This window comes from Nycticebus coucang, chromosome 18, assembly GCF_027406575.1.
Source record: "Nycticebus coucang isolate mNycCou1 chromosome 18, mNycCou1.pri, whole genome shotgun sequence".
Lineage (NCBI taxonomy): Eukaryota > Metazoa > Chordata > Mammalia > Primates > Lorisidae > Nycticebus > Nycticebus coucang.
The window spans coordinates 71,513,952-71,528,450 of record NC_069797.1 but is presented as its reverse complement, the minus strand read 5'-3'; the positions used below and the strand labels follow the sequence as shown (position 1 = coordinate 71,528,450).

Genomic DNA, 14,499 nt, shown 5'->3' with positions numbered 1-14,499 from the left:
CTTCAGCAGGCTGGGAGGGCACTCAACCACAGTGACATCATGGTCCCTGCCCGGGGATGCTTAGCTTCTGTTTTGCCGATGGGGACGGACACTATATTCAGTAGCGTCAAAGACGCTAAGGTTAAAGATGTGGTTTTAAAAGAGAAAACCTCCATGAGCTTGTAAACTTTGAATTTTTTTTTTTTTTTTAAACACAGTGGGTTGGGCTGTGTCCTTAAGGTCAAACTAGAGACCCTGTTCAAGGAAAGATGCAGGAGAGAATGAGGATCTGGACCAAGGTCAGCAGCTCCAGAGGGAAGTGGGCGGAGAATGATCTTTGGGTGAGCTGAGTCCTTCTAGGTGAAAAATCTGGCGAGAGCTCTGCTGTTGTGGAGGTCGGCCACATAAGCTGATGGACGGCTGTGGCCACAGAGTGTGGTGTACATGTCATGGGCTCTCACTTCACTGTGGCTGTTCTTCTGAATGGTTTGTACACCGTGCTGGGCTCTAGGAATTCAAACACACCAAGCGCATCCCCCACCCTGAAGGAATTTACAATCTCTGAGGAGCATGAAGATAGACAGCCTCTACCCCCATCTCCTCTGCTTACTGCCAAATGTGGGACACGCGTTTCAATGCCGAGGCTCACCTGTGAGCTTTCACGAAGGGCTGGAAAATCGGGAGGCTCCTTTGTCATGGGTGGTGGCACTCGGGAAAGTGCTAGGGAGAGGCAGGGCAGGAAGGGGTTGCAGGAGGTGGGGGACAAAGATTGCCTGCGGAGATGTCTTACAAACAAGGCTGGAAAGAGAAGAGGAAGGACAAGAATGTGGGTGGCTCCAATTTCAGGCGGACGGTTTTGGTCTGTACGGAGGAGGCAGTAGGGAGCCGTTGACAACAGTCGAGCAGATGTTTTAGAATGGTAAGCAGAGGGGATTACATAGAATGAACTAGAATAGGTGAGTCTAAAGTCAACTAGCACAGGTAAGGGCAATAACAGGAAGGTCCCTCTCAGCTTATCTCTGTAGCAAAGGTTGACTCAACTGCTTGCTAGCTGCATGACTCTGAGCAAATTTCACATCTTTCTGCACCTCCATGGGCTTATGCTTCACATAGAGATGCTAGTATGCCTTCAGTCCCTCAGTGCTGAAAGGGCCTGTGTCAGGAGGTGATTACTACCTGGAGAACAAAACAGATGAGCTGTCCCCACTCCAGGATCGTACAGTCTCATGGGCAGAAACACTAACTAAAATGCAGTAAGCAGATGTGACCATCTCAGACTAGGTTCAGTGCAGTGAAAAACACAAGTGCTTGTACTGTTTGGGTGGCTTGTGTGAGAGGGTTCTCAGGGAGGGATCTCTGAGGAGGTGCCGTCTAAATGGAGATGTGGAATGTTAAGCAGAGAATTTCAGGCTGAGAAAGTGGCTGGTGCAAAGGCCCTGAGGCATCAAAGAGTGAGTGTGGAGCTTTCCAGCACAGAACTACAGTGGGCGAGTGGAAAATAATGAGCAAGATGAGAAATGATGTGAGGGGGGATTGTCGAGGAAATTAAGTAACTTGTGGACAGATGAGGCATAGTCAACACTCATCATTCTTACTATGGGATCATCCCAGACCTGAGGTTAGTAAGAGCCTGAGCTACTCTCAAGGCCATAAGGGATGGGATATAAGAGAAGATGGATCATAAGCAGCATTAGAGAAGAAGTGACTGGACACGGTGATTAACACAATATCAGAAGAGGGTTCCATCTGGGTGACTGAGAGAGTGGGGTCCAGTTCACTGAAATTCAGAGGTCCCCAGGGGAGCCCTGTTGAGAGGGCTGTAAGATGCTTTGTTTAGATATGGTGAATTTGAGATTCTGGCAGGAATCAGTGATCAGCCTGCCCTGTGGTCATCTGGCAAACTGGGACTTGAGAATAGGTCAGGAGCAAGAGTCCGGCCTCTTCAAGGAAGAGGGGAAAGGACAGGATTTAGGCTGGGCTGAGGACTGAGCCTCAGGTCCCCAGTGGCACCGGACCCTGGAGGCAGCAGGAGAGCTGAGCAATAGGAGAAGAAGAGGAACTTCCGACGTCTGGGCCCCTTGTCGCCTGCACCACCGCAGGAGGCCTAAAGAGTTGGCAGAGGGAATCTGAGGGTGTTGGTTTGCAGGCTCAAATTCACGTTCTTTTCCCCACTTACCTGAGACCGCAGACCCCTTATTTCTGGCGTGGTCTCTGTAGGCTTTGCCAATGGTGGTGGTGTGGCTTTGGGCTTGCCCTCTGTTCCCAGTCTGGGGTTGTGAAGCAGTCATTTGGAGGTGCATGGAGCCCTAGATCCTAAACTGAAAGGCCGGTGTCCTGAGAGCTGTGTTTCTGTAATGGCACAGGTATTTGGAAAATGCCACGAAACAGGTCTGATCAACCCTGTGGCCTATAGCCTGTCACCTGGGCTAGGATTCTTGGTCAAGTTCACAGTTCAAGCCAATATTGACTGTATCCTTCAGTGAAAAGAGGTGCCCTCTTATCAGAGTAATCAACAGCTGTGTTTGCCATCTGGGTACATCTGCCTCTTGGTCCCCCTCTGGGTCATGCTAGCAAGAGTACCCTTGTGACTCTCACCTTGAACCCCAACTTCAGGCCTTGCTTGCATCTTTCTTTTCCTGATTTCCAGGCTGTTTCTGATTTGGCAAACAAGTTGGCAGGTTTTATTTTTACTGTCTTTTAAAAAGTGCAATTGTAGTTTTATTTCTAGTTGGAAACAATGAATGTCCACCTTTTTATTATTTTTAAAATGCCATGTTATTTTTTTCTGCACGAAACAATGTCTGTTCACTTTAGATGTGCAAGAATAAGAAAACAAATCACCCTTAAACTTACCTTTAACCTTACATTAAACCTTTTTTTTCCTTCCATGTTTGTTTCTATCATCTATGCAAGTTTTTAATTGTTTTCACAGTAATAGCAATAGCTTGCATGAATTGGTAACTTACTGTGGTCCATAAAATATGCAAAGCAGTTGAATGCCTGGTGTAATTTAGTACAATGGAGAAACAAGCACAGTCATATTTATATACTGAAATAGAAATAACAGTTGTAATCATAGAGAGCTTACAAGGGGGAAGGAATAGTCACTACTGCCATCCTTACAGACACTCAGAAAGTGGCCAAGGGTGAGTACATTGGGTACTTTTTCTTCCACTCTTGAGACACTTTACTAAGAAGAATATGTTCCAGCTCCATCCCTGTAAACATGAAAGAGGTAAAGTCTCCATCTTTTTTTAAGGCTGCATAATATTCCATGATGTACACCCTTATTATGAAACTAATGTAGGACCTTCACATGAAAGCTATAACCCAGTTACAACCTAAGAATAGGGAGAAGGGGGAAAGGGAGGGGAGGGAGGGGGAGGTAGGTGGAGGGAGGGGGATTAATGGGATTACACCTGCGGTGCATCTTACAAGGGAATTTGTGAATCCTAGTAAAAGTGGAATGTAAAGGTCTTAGCAAAATAACTAAGAAAATGCCACGAAAGCTACGTTAACTAGTGTGATGAAAATGTGTCAAACGGTCTATGAACCAAGTGTATGGTGCCCCATGATCATACTAATGTACACAGCTATGATTTAATAAAAAAATAAATAAATTAAAAAAAAAAAGAAAGTGGCCAAGGTCACATAGCTAGTCAGTGGGCAAGTTAAGATTTTAGTTTTGGATTGTCTGCCTCTAGAAGTCCTGCACATGTGGTGTGATTTGGATAATTTAATAACATGCCGAGAGTTTTTTCCTTGTGTCTACAGCACTTGGCTCCTTGGCATCCTGCTAGTCGTCTTCTGGACCCACCATTCACAGCCCTTCAGAACAAACTTCTTTATCACCACATTCAGTGTCACCTACACTCCAGGTGATTTGTTCCTTTGCTGCCTCCCTCATCCTTCTGAGACTCCTCAGTGTAGACAGCACAAAATGAGTGTTTATCTCCTTCCAAACAGCGTACACTGTCTTGACCGCTTTGGAATCTGACTCGGAGATTTGGCTACAACTCTGCAGAGATTGCATTCTGGCTGACAATACGTTTACACTTTCTAGTCTCCCTTTCCACCACTTCTAACTGGGTCACCTAGAATCTTAATGGACGAGGGACATGAAAACAACATTTTCATTGCTTTTTAAGTCAAAGACGGTTGATTAGAACTGAAAAGTCACTATTCTTGAAAAATATATGAGCACACACACATGCACATATAAATGCAAACTTCAACATACACATGGTTTTTAGGTGTTGTCACCCACAAATGATAAATCCTATCTCGAAGTTGAGGCATTTGCAGCCCACACCACCTTGATGAAAGAGCACAATGCGGTAGCCTCCATGTGTCAGTCTAGAAAAACATACGGTTTTTCTTTGAGCCAGGTCCGTCTCGCAGAGAGGCCCTCTTAAATAATTTCACAGATTTACCTGTAGGGAAGGTTGCCCTAGCCTCAGTATGCATCTTAGCCTTATTTCTCTGCTAGCCCTACATTTTCTGTGGTCTAGTGTGAGTGAATGCTAGAAACCTCTGTAGTGTTGGAGGCCTCACTTGTCTTTCAAACCATGGGTCTGTGGTCATTGCAGGGCTGACTTAGGAGTATGAGTAGGGAATTATCTTCCCCAGGGGAAACTGGTAGAAAGGCACCAAAAGAAAGACAGGAGAAGGATTGTTGGCTGCCATAATGTTTGTTTTTATTAGATGAAGGATAATCCTTGCTTGGTGTCAACCTGTCTTGGCATCGTGGCCATGATTCTTTGGCGATCCAGCTGTTTAATGAGCTGAGTAGATGAACACCCACTCTAGTGAGTAACTGTCTCCTCTTGAAGGACTCCTTGGTGTTGGGGGAAGAGCAAGAGAAAGCAAAAAGCATTTAGAGAAATGCATTCACATGAGTGTTCTCTGAGTCAACCTTTCAGAGTTAGGCCTGAGTAATTAGGAGGTAAACTGCCATCTGGGGATGTTAATTCTTGGTTGTTAAAGTTATTTTCTTTTTTTTTAATTTAACTTTTTTTTTTAGAGAGAGATAAGGTTTTTTTGTTTGTTTGTTTGTTTTCTTTGAGACAGTCTCACTCTTTTACCCAAGCTAGTAAATAATAATAGCATCAGCCTGGCTCATAGCAGCATCAAACTCCTGGGTTCAAGCCGTCCTCCTGGCTCAGCCTCCTGAGTAGCTGGGACCACAGGTACCCGTGACAATAACCAGCTGATTTTTCTATTTTATTTTTAGTAGACATGGGTTCTCACTCTTGCTCAAGCTGGTCTTGAACTCCTAAGCTGAAGTGATCGTCCCGCCATGGCCTCTCTTAGTGCTAGAATTACAGGTAGGATTACAGTGCTAGGATTAAGCTGCCACGCCCAGCCAGAATATTAATTCTTTTATTTGCTTTCTATTGAGTTTGTGTTAACTAATGATTCTCTTGATCTAGGATGCTTAGACTTTTCTTCCTTATAGAGAATTATCTATCTATCTCCTAGTTGGTGCTTGATCTGACTTTTGCTGAACTGGAGTTGGTTGGTGCATAGGAAAGATTGCCAGCTTGCTGGTCTGAAAGCCAAGCCTGGATGGGGGTGGGGTGAGCAGGAGAAGAAGGCCTTCTACCCTCCTTCAACAGGAAAATAAAAAAGATAAATAAACTCTAATCCTGACCTGGGGGCAAATCCCAATAAAGATCCAGGTTAATTTTTGCTATTGAATTCATTGTGAGAATTAGACAATTCTGTGGCTCTAATTTGCCAGATCAGATTGTATAATTATCTTTTATAGGTCTGGGTGTGATGCGTGCTTGGTGTTTATGCTGCAGGGGGCTGAGTATGTGTGTTTGGACTCCAGGGTGGCTGCTCTGTCCTGCCCGGCTGCACTTTTGACCACACAGGTGGAAGTATGGCCTTCGCAGCCTCTGCTTGTTCAGAAACAGGCCCAGAATGTCAGGGCCTCAGATGAACTTGGCTGATGAGGAACAGGAAAGCTTTTGACAGAAAGCAGAGTAGAAAGGGTGAACCAATAGGAGGCCATTGAGGGTAAGTCCTCTGGCTGGACGGAGGGTGTCCCAGCAGGTGCAACAGTAGGGGCATTCCATAAGGGGTCTCAGCAAAGGCTGGCAAATTTGGAGATTGGAAAGAAGTCAGTGCATTCGAGGTCAAATTATGTTCATGACCTTAGGCTTTTTTGTCTTCATAGAAAAAAATATTAAAAATGATATTTTATGGCCTGGTGCTGTGGTTCACCCTTGTAATCCTAGCACTCTGGGAGGACGAGGCAGGAGGATTGCTTGAGCTCAGGAGTTTGAGATCAGTCGGAGCAAAGTGAGACCTCCGTCTCTGCTGAAAATACACAAACTAGCCAGACAGGTGGTGTAATCCTGTAGTTCAGCTACTTGGGAGGCTGAGGTAGGAGGATCACTTGAACCCAGGAGTCTGAGGTTGTTGTGAGCCAGGCTGAGACTTGAGACTCTGTCTCCAAAAAAAAAAAAAAAAAAAAGATATTTTAAGATGAATGGAATCCAGGCTAGATTCATTATTACCTAGGTGTTAATATTATAGTATGTTATTTATTTGTTCAGACTTTAAAAGAAAGTAGAACATTTTCATGGCCCCTGTGGCTGTGTCAGCCTTGGGTGGGTTTCTGAAAATGGGACCCTGTGGTCTAGCTTCTTGACAACTACTAGGCCTGTTTTATCAAACTCCCTCCTCTTCGATTTTAGACCCATTTAGAAGGTCCAATAATTCTCCTAAACAGCAACCCTTATCCCGGCCTTGCCCCGTCCCACATCTTTTTCCCTTAGCACCCTGGTCTTCTGTAGTAGGTGGTCCTCTAAGTCACAGCAGGTCCCCACTTTCCCGTTACACTCTTTGGAGAAGACAGCGGGTTTGTAGGACTGGGCAAATTCCAGCTGAGTGTCTTCTTGTGGTTTCACCTTCTGGGCTTTTTGTTCCACGGGGTGCCTTGGTCCAAGGTGTCCAGGACAAGAGGGCCCTTCCTTCTTGTCTGGAGAAGACTAGGCCTGGAGCCACTAGGTGGTGTGTAGAGCAAAGCATCACCGGGGATGCCAAGAAGCATCTGTGGGGTGGGGGTGGCGGGGGCAGGAAGAAGGGAGGGACCTTAGGGGAAGGCTGTGGGTAGCCGGTTGCAGTCTGTGGCCTCCCTCAAAGGTTTGGTGTTGGGCGTCGTATGCTGCTGTTGGCCTGCTTCCGAGGGAGTGCCATCACTCCCTGTCCCGCCACTGTCCATGGTGAGGACAGCAAGGGCAGCCTGTGAGGTAGAGAGGTGTGTTTGTAGCCACCACAGGGCTCCCTGGGGGCAGATGCTGAGGACAGCGTGCTGTGTGCCAACCAGGCTCTTGGGGAGACTCTGCATCTTGGTGGCCCCAGTTGCCATGCCAATGCACAAAGCCATTGGGAAAGAAGCCCCATTAAGGACCAGAACAGAAGTGAGCCATTCTGCCCATTCTGGTGATGTCGTGATCCCTGGAGGTGCATTTCAGGCAAGAGGTCAGCTGGCCTAGCATGGGATTACAGGGACAAGGGGAGGGGCCTCCCTCTGTCTCCTGGGATGTGAGTAATGTCTCTTACCCAGTTGGCACTGCAGAAGTCAGCTGGGCACGTCTGTGGGGCCTCCTGGAAAAGGGATAGTTTCCACCACCCCTGAGGAGGAAGCCAGGCCTGGAGAGAGGGTGGGGTGGGTTTGCTTAAGGTTCCTGCAGGCGGGGCACAGGAGGCTGCCAGAGGGCTGCTACCACGCCTTTGCTACTCAGCTTGTGTTCTGATGACCCCTGGCTCGTGCTAGAAATTCAGAATCTTAGGCTGCCACCTCAAGACCCACTGAATTCAAATTTTAGCAGGATCCACAGATTCTGCTACGTGTGTGTGTGTGTGTGTGTGTGTGTGTGTGTGTGTGTGTATTAAACCTCCCCAGGGAACGTTATAAAAAGATCACAGCGCCTAGGCCTCACCCTGCAGCAGTTGGAACCTCTGGGGGGTGGGACTAAGGTTTTGGGGTGATTTTTCCAGCTGTCCAGGGGAAGGGCAGTGATTTCCATAAGTAGTGAAGCCTGAGGACCTCAGCTGTAGGGCCTCTCTGCCCTTCCTCCCCCTCACCCGTCCCTAGGATGTAAAGAAGACCCCCCTATAGGGTCCCATTACTCTTATCTCTCCAATCCCTGCATCGAAATTGGCAGAATTGAAACTTCACGGGTACATAGTGAATGGTTAAGATTTGCTCTTGTCAGAATTCTCATCTCCCCTGGAGGGCTGGTGCTGACACTTCGTCCATCCATCTGGGCTTTAGCTTGAATGAGTTTATCGTGGGTGATTTCCTCCTAATAATAAACCGAAAATCAATTGCGTCAAATAGAAGCAGTGAATCCATTCCAGATGCCTGGACTGAAGTAGGAGGGTATTGTGTAGATTTGCTTGTTCTGTTTTGATGAGTTTTCTAGTGTTCACCAATCAGTCAGTTGGGTCCCAAGTGTTGTTTATGATTCATCGGGGCTGAAATCCTCAAGTTTCTTTGCCCACTAGTCAGCAGCCTGTACATTTGAAGTTGGTCCAGGGGTGAGTTCGTGGGCACAGTAGCAAGAGACAGGCTCGGGAAATGTGTGTCGCTGGCATTGGAGGAGGGGGTGCTGCAGCCCCGGGGACCCCCAATCTGATCTGGTGGCAGGCGTTGGTTGATGGGGCTGGCTGCAGAGTCTCCGCCCAGTCCTCTCATCAGCAACACAAAAACCACTGGAGTGATGATGTGCGATGTTCACCCAATGTAAGAATAAAACACTACCCAAAACAATCCTTTCTCTCGTGTGTGAAGGTTACAGATTTTCTGTTTCACATCTGATGGTATTCTTTTCCCCTTTTTACTTTCTTCTTTCTGTTTTCATGTGCCAACCTAAGGGTGATTTCCTTGAGCCTAATGATGGGGGCGTTTCAAATGGGGTTATTATCTTTAAACACCTTTTGAAATACTACCCTTATGCTGTCTGAATTAGATGGAATGGAGGTTGGATTTAAAGATTAAATACCCATTTTAGCAGCAACGACAACAGTAACTAAGCAGACACCTGTGCACGTTTGTTCAGGAATTACATGGATGGAATGAAGTAGAAACCCACAAAAGGAATGTCTAATTAATAGTAGTGTAGCTGACGTTTACTGAGTGCTTGAGAGGGACAAGATGTGGAGCTACGGAGATGCTCCTTGTGTGTTACCTTATCCAATGGATTCAGATACATGGTAAGGGCAGAACCTATAAAACCCAGAAAAAGAATCATAAGCATCTTGGAAGAAAAGGCCTAATAAAAATAGAACGACTCAGCACAGTGGCAATAGATTGTTTTGTAGTAAAGGTCTATTTGTGAATTTGAGTTTTATTATAACTGGAAAAAAAGTACTGTCCGGCATTATATCCATTTATATCTTAGTTTATTCTAGGTCAAGTCCGTATTTCTTTGAAAGCATTCCTCAGTTGGTTGTGTCCAGTTGATGTAAGAAAGGGGTTGCTTCCTTTTTTCTGATTAATGTAGTTGTTTTCTATATAGAAGAATAAACAGCTATTTAACTTCTGTGTGCTTGGGAGTGCTACCTGGCATTGGGAGACCATGTCCTCCAGATTTAAGCTTGAAGATGAGTTTCGTTATCTTGTTTCCTGATGTGACTTTCCCCTTATTTTTCTAGGTGAAATCAGAAGTTTCTGGCTGACTCCGTGGATGCTTTGAGCCCCGAAAGGAGGATGAGAAAAAGGTGAATTGGGTGCCGCAGCCTCAGCACAGCTGCTTTCTGGCTTGGGGGCTTTATTCTTTCTTCAGCACACCCTCCTTACTGAGACATCTCTAACGCCTCTGCATGTCATCCCAGTGTGGCACGTGCCAGGTAGGAACCTTGCAACCTAGCCATCAGAGAAAGCCCAGACACAGGTACAAATAGTGGTCATGATTAATTCAGGCCAGGCTGTGTGTGCCTGGCTTTTACTTGGATTAGCAGGTAGGCCCTCTGACAACCAGCCTACAGAGGGGGAGAATGAAGGAAGTACAGGTGGTGCATTTAATTCGTGAGGGAGCTGGGATTCAGAGCCAGGCCTGTACCATGGCTGTCTACCTACTGCTGTTTCAATGACAGTGGATTGTCCTGGCTCCCTGGCGTGCCACATCTCAACTCCTGCTACCTGTTCTTTACACACTGTGTCCCCTGCTGGGCACCGATGCTTTGTAGTGGGTGGGGAGGACCATCAGCCAGGTGACACAGAGCCTACGGGTCAAGGGGATAGAAGAACAGGTGGATTGTACCTGCTGGCCCTCAAGAGGGCAGAGAGTGTCCATAGGATTAAACAGGATGTCAACGCTTTCTGGCATGCTGCCAGCTGAAGTCTGCTCCTGATAAAGCAGGATGTGGAGCAAGGAGTGCTCCCTGACTCCAAGGGCTGGATTTGCCCCAGGTCGTCTGGCCCCCACCATCCATGGCAACTGCAGTAAGTCTCAGACGTAGGAACTAAGCTGGAAGCCCAAACCTGGACACGTTTGATGGGCAGCAACAGGGTATCTCTGTTTCACCTGCAGAGCCTGCAGGAGGGAGAGCTGTGCGGGGCCAACAGGTTTTGGAAGGAGCCAGATTCTGTTACAAGCATGTCTCCATCAGTGTAGTGCAGTGGTCCAGCGTGTGGACCTGGATGACCTGGATTCAAGTCCAACTTCCACTGCTTCTTTGCTTTGTGGCAGGGGCCAGTGACCTTCGCTTTTCTAGACTTTGCTTTCCACATATGTAAAAGGGGGATTGTAAAGATAATCCCTTCCCTGTTGTGAAGTGGAAGGAGAGAATACACAGTTAAGTGCCTAGCACAGTGCCTGGGACATATCAGGCATGCAACATGCTATAAATGTCAGTGTTTGTTTTTTTTTTTTTCTCTGTGTTTTAAAAATCTTACTGGGTCTGAATATGATCTTAGGTAAATTATTAAGCCTCCATTTCTTCATTGGTAAAATGGGGGTACTAACACTTGGTCCTCGGGGGAGATGAAGAGAGAAATGAACTGCCACACTCCAGGAGCCCAGGAGCCCAGACCGTAGTAGAGGCTTTTTCTCTTACTGTCTCCTTCCTCCCTCGGCTCCATCCTATTCCACACAGATGGAGTGGAAGGAGGGCGTCTGGTGGGTTTCACCCCACCCCCATCAGCTAGAATACTGAGTCCTGACAATTACTGTGCAGCAGGGGCCGTCTGACCCTCCTCTTCCTCTTCCTCTTCCTGCCGGCTCTCTGGTCTTGGCCCTTGAACTAGCTGGGACAGGATAGCCACAAGGGGCTCTGGCCTTTGCAGGCCCATTCTTTCCTCCCCTGAGTAATCCTATTTCTTTCTTCTCTAAGCCCCTTTCGTAAGCCCAGTCTTCCATGTGTCACTTTCTGGTCTAAGAAAACCAATCATGGCTGTTTATTGTCTCGGCACTCAAATCTCCCTGGACACCCAGGCTCATTCCCATCCCTTCCCAATCACATGTGGATCCTCTCGGCCATGCTCACCAGCTTATATCCCACCCCAGGTCAGGATCTCTCCTGCACCCCGCCTCTGTGCTTGGCATAGTCCCCTCTGTGGGTCACCATCTGTGCCTGTCACTCTAAAAACCCACAGCCATGGGTCCCAGGGCTGGCCACTCCTCCACCCAGGGCCCCTGCCTCAGCTGCAGGGGCTTCACTGCGGTGCTGGAGTGCAGTGCTGGCTCTGCCCTGCCCCGCAGGTGGCACCTTGAGAGTAGGGTGAGGGTGCGGGGGGCTCATTTCTGTTACTTAGGTGTGCAGACTAGGTGCTCTGGTGATGGTGTGTACTGGCTAGTGGGAGCCTGGGCCTGGAAGGAGAGTTCATCGTTGGAGTCATTCCCTGGTCCTGTCTGCCCCAGGGGGTGTGTTGGGGTGGGAGGTGGTTAAAGAGCTACACTGAGGGGATTTCCAGGCAAGCCGTGGGCACTGCCTTTCTGGAAACAGCCCCTCCACCTCCACCAGCCCTCCCTCACCCTCCCCAGGAGACAGGTGCACAGTCTCTCCCCCGCCACCCATGGCAGTGACTTCTTCCTTCATCTGTCCATTGCTTCAGTCATTAAGACAGCTGTGTAACAGATATTTATTAGACACCTACTGTTTGCTGGGCCTGCTCCAGGCAGAGAATAGGAGTTGAACAAAACAGGCGGATGCTGCCCTCATGGAGCTTGCTTTCTAGGAGGGGCTGGACAGGTGGCACAGAGTGAAAAATGACAAATGAGTAAATTGTCTCGTGGGTCACCGGGTGAAAGTGTGGAAAAAAAATAAAAACAGGCAGGGAAAGCAGCTCAAGTGTGTAGTCTGGAGAGAGGGTGGAAGGCAGGTCATAGTGTGTAGAAATTGTGACAATGTATAGACTAGAAAAGGTGGCCTTGGAGCACAGAGTGACGAGGTGACAGAGGGAGCTGTGGAGCGCTTGGGAAGAGCCTGTGGGGTGAAGGGTGTGGAGGAGGCAAATGTGCTGTGATCCGACTTGCTGTTATAAAGCTAAGAGGAACGGGGGGCTCATGGGCGGAGGGCATTGACTGTGTGAGGAACAGGGGGGCTCATGGGTGGAGGGCATTGACTGTGTGAGGAACAGGGGGCTCATGGGCGGAGGGCATTGACTGTGTGAGGAACAGGGGTCTCATGGACGGAGGGCATTGACTGTGTGAGGAAAGGGGGGGCTCATGGACGGAGGGCATTGACTGTGTGAGGAACAGGGGGGCTCATGGGCGGAGGGCATTGACTGTGTGAGGAACAGGGGGGCTCATGGGTGGAGGGCATTGTGTGAGGAACAGGGGGGCTCATGGGCGGAGGGCATTGACTGTGTGAGGAACAGGGGGGCTCATGGGTGGAGGGCATTGACTGTGTGAGGAACGGGGGGCTCATGGGCGGAGGGCATTGACTGTGTCTGTTTCTCTTCTGTCCAGTCAACACATGTGACCACAGAATGACGTTTTTGATGATGGCGATGAGCTGCAAAGCCATGAAGCTCTATCTCAGGGACTGATTTTTACCTGCTGCGACTGCCAGACTTAGGGTGGCCTTTTGCATCGGGGCTGTGGTGTCATTCAAAGGTCTCTCTCCTCTCACTGCCTCTTGGGAGCTGCCAGGGGTCACAGTGGAAGGTTGCAGTGCCAGCAGCCAAAGAGAGAAATGAAAGAAAAAATGAGGAGAGTGGGGAAAATGGATAGGATGGGAGGAGGAGACCAAAAGCCTCTGTCCTGACATCTCAATGGTGTCAGGGCAGTGGGGGTGCAGGCCTGTCCTTGGGGGCACCTGATGGTGACTTTATGATGCTAGGGAGCAGCTGACTCCGCCGAGAGCGCCCTCCGGGGTGTCCCGGGGCTCTGGGGCTCTCCTGCTGTCTTGCGGCCTCCTTGTCTTCCTCTCATCCTCCTCCTCCATCCAGGAGAGTATAGCTTGGCAAATGCAGCAAGGAGTAGGCCACCATCACTGTCATCACGCCTTCGTTTTTCTTGTCCTGCAGCCACATGGGTTGTCGAGGTGGGCTGGGCCACCCCCAGAGCTCAGATCTGACACAACATGGCCTTCCTAGGAGGTGTCCAGGAGGCCCTGGGCTTAGTGTTGTTAGCAGCAAACATCCTGTAGTTGCACATGGCCCCCAAATTGAGCCTCTGGAGGAGCGAATGCCCTGTGCTCTTCTTTGGGGGACTTCTCCGTCTGTTGCCCATGTGTGTGGTGAGAAGCTAGCTGAGGGCCTCCTCTTCTTGGGAAATGGGGTGCGTGTTCTGCTGGAAATGCTGGGGAAAGGAAAGGGTGGTGGGAGGGGTGCAGTCTTTACCTGCGTGTTTCTCCCAGGGCTGAGTGTGTTTTCTGAATGATCCTACATACCTCTGGAACAATAGCTCTGCTGCTGAGGACCCTTCCCCGCTTAGTGCTTTGCATCCTTGTGTTCTTTTGCTTCCAGACCAGTGGCCCAGGGAGTGAGGCCACGAGATGGCAGCCCAATGGCCAGGTCCCTGGAGCAGGAGTTGCAAGCACGTTGCTGCCTGGTGTGGATTTTGCATACTTCCTTGCAAAGAACTGTCGTATTCACTATCTTCTAGCCCCAAAGGCTCCTGTGTGAGATCCCTGGGAGGAAGGACTATTTTTAGAGTTGAATGATCTGATCCCCAGGGAGGGCACACTCCTTCCTCGGGTCTGTGGTTGTCTGTGTGTGTGTGTGTGTGGCCGGCAGGGGAGAGGTGCTGTGGCTGGGATGATGATTTTTGCTGTAACCATAATTGAGAGTGAAACCCGGGGCTCTGGGAGAAAGAAGCAAGTCCCAGTTCTGAGAGGCGGCAGGCGGGTGGCGGGGATGAGCTCACCCGGGGCTGAGAGCCATCCAGAGGACTCACAGATGGAACTTCCCCTCAGGGTCCAACTGTGAGTCACCGTGGTTCGTGTCCCTGCAGCAGGCCTCATCCCCAGGCCTCCCACTTCACCCTGGGACACTGTGGTCACTGGTCAGGCCTAATGACTCACTGGGTTTCTTGAGCCAGGTCTGGGGTGGAGTCT

General features: G+C 48.9%; 1 long non-coding RNA gene across 1 annotated transcript in view; it reads left to right on the top strand.

Moving 5' to 3' along the window:
• LOC128570301 (uncharacterized) overlaps nucleotides 1–14,499 on the top strand; it is a 149,613-nt gene that overhangs the window by 119,832 nt on the left and 15,282 nt on the right. Inside the window, exon 2 of the long non-coding RNA XR_008375544.1 lies at nucleotides 9,652–9,717. This is a non-coding gene — a long non-coding RNA (uncharacterized LOC128570301). The remainder of the gene's footprint in view (nucleotides 1–9,651; nucleotides 9,718–14,499) is intronic.